The sequence below is a fragment of the Scylla paramamosain genome, chromosome 7 (genome assembly GCF_035594125.1).
Source record: "Scylla paramamosain isolate STU-SP2022 chromosome 7, ASM3559412v1, whole genome shotgun sequence".
NCBI classification, from domain to species: Eukaryota; Metazoa; Arthropoda; class Malacostraca; order Decapoda; family Portunidae; genus Scylla; species Scylla paramamosain.
The window spans coordinates 32,963,944-32,973,115 of NC_087157.1; the positions used below are offsets into that span (position 1 = coordinate 32,963,944).

At 46.9% G+C, this 9,172-nt stretch overlaps 1 protein-coding gene across 1 annotated transcript in view; it reads right to left on the reverse strand.

Moving 5' to 3' along the window:
- Positions 1-9,172, reverse strand: part of LOC135102387 (RNA-binding protein fusilli-like) — a 132,969-nt gene that overhangs the window by 25,945 nt on the left and 97,852 nt on the right.

Consider the following 9,172-nt stretch of genomic DNA (forward strand, 5'->3'; position numbering starts at 1 on the left):
CACCACACCATACCACACCAACTGTATTACCATACCAAGGCTCCACCACACCACACTACACCACACCACACGGGGCCACTAAAACCCCACACACCCCCTTCATGAAAACACCACTACTACCTCCACCACCACCATCACCACCAGTCGCTACACCCACCACGCTGGAAGCCAGTACGTGTGTGTCTGTTTCTGTGCTGGGAATCAAGACAATCCTTCACATCCGGCAGGAGCGTTACTTCCCTTTCTGCAGCACAACAACCCCAAGCCCTGCACACCACCACCACTACCACCACCACCACCACCACCACCACATCTTGGCCCGTATTCTAAAGCGCTTTGCTCTCTCACCAAGATTATTTTCCAAGGCCACAGAGGTGATCAGCCCTGTTCTTAAGAGTCTTTCTCCGGTTAATAATCTAGAAATCTTGTTAATCTGTCACTAGAACTATAAAAACACCCTTAAAAAGCCCGTGTCACTTAAACTAGAGCCTTCTGAAAGTAGTGGAGGTGCGATACAAAAGTGTTTCAGAATATCATATTGTCACTTGGCCCACCCTGACTCAACATTCTCTCAGTATTTCTCACATTAATATTTCCCATCAAATTGTGCTCATCGAGGACTTCTGAAAAATACTGAACACAACTTCTCAAATCAAAATATCATGTGTGTGTGTGTGTGTGTGTGTGTGCGTGTGTGTGTGCGTGTGTGTGTGTGTGTGCGTGTCCAATATAAGACTGCCACGTTGTGTCTGTACTGAGAGAGAGAGAGAGAGAGAGAGAGAGAGAGAGAGAGAGAGAGAGAGAGAGAGAGAGAGAGAGAGAGAGAGAGAGAGAGAGAGAGAGAGAGAGAGAGTTACAATTCAAGACGTGGTGCAGTATTGCTATGTTGATAATTTTATTGTTGGTCTTTCACAGCTCGCTATGTTTGAAATATACGGAACGCAGTTAATTGTGTACCGGTTGTTAGTCAGATGGAATTTTCCCCTGGAGCACTTTATTCTATCTTATTTATTTATTTATTACATGTCAGAGAGAGAGAGAGAGAGAGAGAGAGAGAGAGAGAGAGAGAGAGAGAGAGAGAGGGAGACGCTTGTAATACTGCTTCCAAAATTAAACAGAACCGAAATTTGAATTCCGAGGCGTCTCGATACTCCTCTCGTGAAACAGTTCAAGTCGCAGGCAGGAGGAAATGCAGAAGCGTGTTCCACTTAATTTTATGATCTTTTTTTTGTTTTCTGCCCGCATCCTGTTTCACTTTCCTCGACCTTCGTTGTCACGTGTTTGGTAGATAAGCAGGTGTGGTTATTAATTTCGTTACTAACTTCCTACAGCTAATATAATTCCTATGACGTGTCAGGAGAGATGTGTCCTCCTTTAATAGGCCACACACGGCAGCATTAATCGCTACCACCATCATCATCGCTGGGCGAGGATTACTCAGACGCGCTGGGTCAAGATTATCCAGTACACGCCGCAAACACCCACGATTTTTTACATAACACGAAAATTGGTATGTATAGTAACTGCTGTGTTTCCACGCCAGCCTCTCCCTCGTCCTCCCCTCGCCCTCACTCTCACCCTCCTCGCCCCGCCACGCCGCTGGACGACCCACACAGGAAAACTTTCGTCATTTCAGGTGTGACTGTTTCCCTAGTGAAGCGGGCGCTGTTGTGATTACACACGGCACCCGGAAAACTATTTATTTTTTAGCCTGGTATCATATTTCCAAACGCTTTATGCTCTCATGAGGATTCTTTTCAGAGGCTACAGATGATTGGTCGTGTTCTCAAGCGTGCTTTTCCTACTGGTGAAGCAGTCCTGACTGCTGCCTTGATAATCCCGTTAATCTGGGGATATTGGCCCTGAAAGACAAATGGTAGAGTATACATGTCTCACTCGGTGGCAATCTGAGAGAATTTTAGAAAGAAGCGAAGTAACCTAATAAGTAGAAATAGGTAGGTATGTTTTCTAAAAGGAAGTGCCACATGTAGGCCTGATGACTTCTTGCAGCTTCCCTTATTTTATTGTGTTGTTAGGAATCTCTGTATCTCAACGTTCATGAAGTGTGGGCGAGTCTCTTGGCTGCAGGTGACTCTTCCCAGGCATTGCCAGTGTAGGGGAAAAGCTGAGGTTGAGGAGGAACCTGATGGAACCTGAGTCACTTTTGGGAATCCCTGTTCGACCTGTGGGACCAGAGTGGCGGGAACCACAAGTAAGGTGGCTGGGTAATTGATACAGAGAGAGAGAGAGAGAGAGAGAGAGAGAGAGAGAGAGAGAGAGAGAGAGAGAGAGAGAGAGAGAGAGAGAGAGAGAGAGAGACGACGTGGTGGTGGTGAGTGCCATAAGCAACAGCCAAAGGATACAACACCTAATGACGACCTCACTGCTCCCACACCTGCTGCCTCACCGCCACACCTGACATCACCACAAGTGTACACACACAAACACACACACACACATACACCTGCCTGGCATCACAGCTGTTCGCGCGGTAGAGGGAGGGAAGGGCAGCAGATGTGGACGGGGGGTGGGGGAGCGAACCAGCAAATAACAGCTTGGTAAAGTGAACAGGCGCTGATGATCCGATGGAGTGAGAACCGCTTGAACAAATAAGCCCGAGACACCAAATCAGCAACCAAATAGTGCCAAAATAATGAATAATCAGAAGGAAACTTAGAATGAAACGACACTAAAGCTGCAAGAGGAGGAGGGAGACTCGGCAGTGACGGTCCGAGTCCGAGTTGCCAGTTTTAAGAACACAACAACATTAGAAAATAAGGGTTGGTGCAAGAAACCATCAGGCCTCCAAGTGGCAGTCCCTGTATGAGACACAGCTACCTATTCCCATCGATCATCCTCATCCATAAATCTGTCTAATCTTAAGTTCTCTAACGACTTAACACTAACAACCTGATTACTGAGCCCATTCCATTCATCTACCACTCTGAGAACCATTTCTTCCTATCTCTTAAGTAAGGGCGTCCACAAATTGTCAGTACTTGTGACTGGGTGACCCATGGCTGTGGTGTCAGACTCAAGATGGGCGGGGTGAGGCCCTGTCTTTACAACAGGGCAAGTCTTCCTCTTCTCTGGGCTGTTCCCGTCAGGGCTCGCCACAACGGATCAACCTTCTCCAGCGCTTCCATCAGCCACACCTGATACAAGTATGCCCTTTTTCTCTGTGTCCATAAAATCTCCTCTTAGATCTTCCTCTCCTTCTGCTGCAGGATGTATCTGTCTCAGACATCACCCTCGTCTTCTCCTGACACGCCCACACCACCTCAGTCTTACCACTCTAGCTTTGTCACCAAACTGACGTACATGTGTACCTGTGTTGAGTCTCTAATGTATTCATACCTAATTTTGTCCATCCTTGTCGCTCCTAAAGAAAAGCAGCATCTTGTGAACAAAAAGAGCCATGTTGTGTGTTCTGCCCAATAAGAACAAATGGACGCATAAACGTGGCTTTGCGGTACACAAGATTAAATGGATTTATCACTGAACAGCTTGTGGGCGCTCACTGCTGGGCGCGAGGCCGAGAAACTGCAAATTGCATCCCGGCTCAAGCAATTTCTCGGTGGAAGAGGTAGTGCTCTCTCGTAACCCTCTGCGGCGTTAATGACATTTGCCCGTCTTGTCAAACAATTTCCAAAGACCACAGAAATGAAGAATCCTCGTTAGTCTGTCGCTATTATCATAACACCATTGAAAACCCTGACGACTTTCACTAGAGGCTGTTATAAGCAATCAGGGACAGACGACCAAGCGTTTGAGGATACGATGCCTTATTTCTGAGGCGCCGCGAGCCTATTAATCGCAAAAGTTTATCAATACAAAAATATTGAAAAGCATTTGCAAGAATTCCTAGACGCCTTTTGTGAGCCCAGTGTAGGTCCTGACCAGTGGAGGGACGGAGCGGGCCATGCCACCACAACAGCAGGCACTAGTGTACCTTAGTCAATGGGGTTTTCACGGGTATTTTCGTGATTCAAGTGATGATTTGAAGATTCTAAATTGACATACGGAAACTCACGCATGCCGACCAGAGTAATGATCTCCGTGGCCTCAGAAAAAAATTATCTAAGAGCGTATCAGAATGCGGGCTTTCATTATTTGCAGCGACAGTGAAGGTGGGAGTGAAGCTGGTAGTGGTAGTGGTGGTGGTGGTGGTGGCCTGCCTTCTCTCACATCCAGGGTTCATCTCGATGAATGGACCACCTTTGCTTCCTCACCTATACTTATCCCTTCCAGTTCCATACTTGGTCATCTCTCTCTCTCTCTCTCTCTCTCTCTCTCTCTCTCTCTCTCTCTCTCTCTCTCTCTCTCTCTCTCTCTCTCTCTCTCTCTCTCTCATTTTTTTTCCTCCTGACCTTGGGTGTCTTTCTCTCTCTCTCTCTCTGTTAATTCAATTTTCTCCTGCATTCTCTCTGCACCAATACTTCCCATCCGCTGCACAGCTAAACTCATCACTTAACGGGCGCAAGACATTTCTTCTGAGGCTGCTGGTTCGTCAATGCACCACAAACTGCTTCCTCACCTACATCCGAGACCTTCATTACTTCTTCTCCATCTTCTTTTCGCTGTTTCCCTAGAGTGAGGGGTTGGCGCCACGTACGAGTCTCCTATTGTTTCTGTCCCATGCTTCTTCCTGCGACTCTCATCCTTTGCAGTTGTAACAAAAATCCATCTGTCCATCTCACTCTGTCTTCTTCTTGATCTTCCCTCAACTCTCGAGACCTTCATTATGTTCTGTGACAAGCTAACTTAGCTGAACGTGGACAAGTATTCATAAACGTCTTCTCCTTCCATCAGTACTGTTTTCAAAGGCCACAGAGATGATCCGTCTGACGCTCGTTTTTTTTCCCCAATTGATGATCTAGAATCACGAAAATGTCCTGAAAATCCATAGTAATTTCAAGTATAGCCTGTTAAAATGTAAGGGATGATATGAAGAAGTGTGTACCAGTACGACTCATAATTTCTAAGTTCCCGCCACGTGTCGTTTACTCTCTCTCTCTCTCTCTCTCTCTCTCTCTCTCTCTCTCTCTCTCTCTCTCTCTCTCTCTCTCTCTCTCTCTCTCTCTCTCTCTCTCTCTCTCTCCGGAAGTTGCTTATTGCCTTCTCCTACAGGCGACGTGACTCAGAGATAACAAAGCATTCTAATGACAACATTGACACGATTTCACGATGTTTTTTTTTCCTTTTAATGTTTGTTGTCGGTTACATAAACATTAAAGTAAACACACACACACACACACACACACACACACACACACACACACACACACACACACAAACACACACACAGTTATTGTTACTTATTAAAATACTTTCTTTCTATCCTCAATAGTTAAAGTTGCCTTCATTTATCTTCCACTATCTTCAGTCTTCTCTAGTCTTCCATGGTCTTCGGATTACCATACAAGTAAAAGTCTACTTTCTTTTCCCCCATCGTCGCCAGTAAGAAGCAATTATACTCGTCAATGAGAAGCCAGTGTTATTTTTGCCCAGTCTTGAAGGACTAAGGTATTCAGTGGCTCTAGTTCCGTGCATCTTCAGTTCTTATACGCGTGAAACTTGACTTCCAGCAACCACAGGCAAACTTGATACTTCCTGGTCACTTCACAAGCTAGAAATGTTCTCAACAATACCAAACTTGTGTAAAAAAGTCCCTAATATGCCTTCACTGGTGTCCACGTTGTTAAACTTGATTTGCTGAAGCCCCAGGAAAACTAACCTGAGCCCCTGATCACTTCACGAGCTACAAATGTTCCCGACAACACCAAACCAAAGTTAAAATATTCCCAATCTGCCTTTCACTGGTGACTGTTTTCTTGCTTCCTTCAGTATGTAATATTAAAACGTGTTGTGGTTAATTTGATGAGCTCCGTGCCAGTTGACGTGTCCTCTTTCTCTTTCTCGCTGCACCCACACCTCCTCCAACACCTGTGTGTGCACGGCACGCCACACACCTCACTGTACTGCACAGGTGGAGGAAACTAAACCAGCGCCGTGATATAAATACAACTTGTATCGATATATGACATTTACTCATTCCTAGTGAGAGCAATATAGTTTTTTTTAAATGAATATCAACATATTACATGTTCCGTCAAATTACCACGTGGAAATTATCATTTTCCTTAGCATTCTTTTTTTTGTTAAGCCTTCCCTTCCCTCCTAACAGTTTTCTCTGGTAATTCATGGCATCATGAGTATTAACAGTGCGCACTGGTGGCGACTGCTTCTCCCAAGTAGCACCACTAGTTCCTACAGGTACTTAATATGGACTACCTTTCGCTTCCGCACCACCAAACGCTGCATGACTCCGCCAACACTAATGTATACTGCACTTCTCTGTCGCGTGGCCACAGCTGCCTCGCCTCTCACGCCTCTCCTCACCACCACCATCCCGCCACCACTAGCCCATCACCACCACCACCACAATCAAATTTCCCACCACCATCGTAGTCACAAACAAGTCAGCTTTTCCTCTTCTACCTTCACCACTACGCAAAACTTTCACCATTACACCTCCACCGAGACATATCCCCAGCATCACCACCACAGCCTCACACTTGCCTCTCCCACCACCAGCATCGCTCTTACCGTGGCAGGAGGCGCCCTTGCGGAATGCCAGATGGGGTCTTAGTCAGCCGGGCCTGTCACCACAACTCGGCACACCGCGGCACTGCGCCACAACCTTGCGCTCTGTCGGGAGAGTTGGGTCAGACGCCACGAACACTTCTGCACCACTTCACTACCTTAAGAGGACGAGCTCGGGGCCAGGGAGGAAGTCGCGGGCACCACCACCGCCACCGCCACCGTGGGAAACACTAGTGTGTCAACAGGTGGAACAACCTCGGCAAGCATCGGTGCCCCAGGCGAGCCTCCACGACACCACTGCCAATGCTCCTCGCCTGCACACTAACCTTCAGGGACACCACGCTCGGCCAAGACACAGGGTGTGTATTGATATCGACCACCGGGGATAACAACACGGGCCACTCGCCGGCCAGCTGTTCGCGTGGAGTCAGCCCGCAGCAGTCTCTCGACGTGGTGTGGTGGTGGATGCTAGTTCTCCTCACTGACACCAGGCGGCTCCTCGACGCAACGCCAACACGGCTCGCCCTCGCCAGTCAGGTGTGTCCGCGCCGCTACACCTCCACTGTCATGCTACGTGAACTTGCACTTATTTCACACCGACGAAAAAACCGACAATAAAAGTGAACCAGCTATTAGGTTCAGGGGTTCAGCGTGTGGTGCCTGTTGGGTCCGTCACTCCCTCCCTCCCTCCCTTCCCTCGCCTGGCAATCCACACAGTGACAGCCAGCCAGCTCATCACTACATAGGAAGCGATGCAACAACACCGCCAAGCACGTGATTCCTACCACTCCTGCCACGCCTACCACCGCCCACTGACGCATATAAGCACCGCCACACGCCGCCGGAGAGTGTGTGACGAACACTCCCATCACGTCCGTCCCCGCCCCCCATCCAATATCACCACCCTTGTGGACTGTCAGGGGTTGTAGGCACGTGTGTGTGTGTGTGTGTGTGTGTGTGTGTGTGTGTGTGTGTGTGTGTGTGTGTGTGTGTGTGTGTGTGTGTTTGCTTGAGCTCATCACGGCACACTAAAACTCTGATCTCCTCCTCCTGCTCGTACTACACACAGGCAATGGGTGCAGGACATCCCCTCCTAGCCTCCTGTTCCTCTCGGCATTCCTGCACAGGCCACAGCGACCTTTACGGCCACTGCGCTCACTGCCAGGCGTCGCGGTGATCGTAATAACAAGAGCTGTGAAGCTGAAGGTTCATGCATCAACCAGATCATCCACAGCACTACGAGTAACAACCATGAGGCAAAAATTACAAATAAGAGGGAACCTTCAAAACACTATTTTGTTTCTGGATAATCCTTTTGATTCCACTCTTTAGGGACTGGCATCTTCGGTGGGCCTTTTTTCTGCCTTTTGTAGCCTTTGGTTAGAGCCCCTCTAACACACACACACACACACACACACACACACACACACACACACACACATACACGGAAAAAAAATCTATAGTTAAAACATTCAGACAAATTAAGTCCCTCACAATGCTGATTATTTTTCTTTTCTTTCTTCGTACGAGTAATTTACGTCGGCAAGAAACAAACGAAGCCTGCTCGGAAGGAGAACATTCTACTTCTGAAAGATCACTAATTTGATGAGGAGCCTCGATGCCTCCCATGCGCCGCCTCATTTCAGGGAGCAGGCAACTTTACATAGCAGAAATAAAATGAATAAATCAATGATAAAACTTGTGTTATAGAAGACGAAAAGCATATATAGAACATAAGAAAATAATAATAAAAAATAATGGAAGCTACAATAAGCCATCACGCCTACATGTGGCAATCATCCCTAGCCATAAATTGTCTGCCTTTGACTTTGAAGCTTCCAGAGAATTCGGGAGAGAGAGAGAGAGAGAGAGAGAGAGAGAGAGAGAGAGAGAGAGAGAGAGAGAGAGAGAGAGAGAGAGAGAGAGAGAGAGAGAGAGATTTGTTGCACCATCGATACTGTAAATTAAGCAATTGCAAATAAAGATCTATAAAAAATTATGTCCTTCATGCTATTCATTAACTCTCTCTCTCTCTCTCTCTCTCTCTCTCTCTCTCTCTCTCTCTCTCTCTCTCTCTCTCTCGGGTACATTCAGTCAAATTTTAGAAAGCAGAGGACATACACACAATCATTATGTCTGTTTTATTAATTAACTTATTTATTTGCTTTATTTCTTATTTTTCCTTCCTTTCTTAGTTCTATCTATTTTTTTTTCTTTCTCCTCCTCTCCTTCCTTTCCTTTCCTTCACATCGCCCAGAAAACTATGGGCCGTATACTGAAATGCTTTGCTCTCTCTTCACGACTATTTTCAAAAGCCACCGAGAGGACTTGCCGGGCTCTCACGAGTTTCTCCCTTTAGTAATATAGCAATTTTATCAATCTGCCGCAAGAACCATAAAAAAAAAAAAAACAGCCTTCAAAACCCGTGTAACTTCAACTAGTAAAGCCTTTTGAAAGGAATCCTGGTGCAGCACAGTTTCAGAATTTGGTCCTGCGGCGCGTGCCGTCCCCTGCCTAACTTTAGACGCCTTCAAAAGACACGCAAACTCGCGACACAACACAGCAC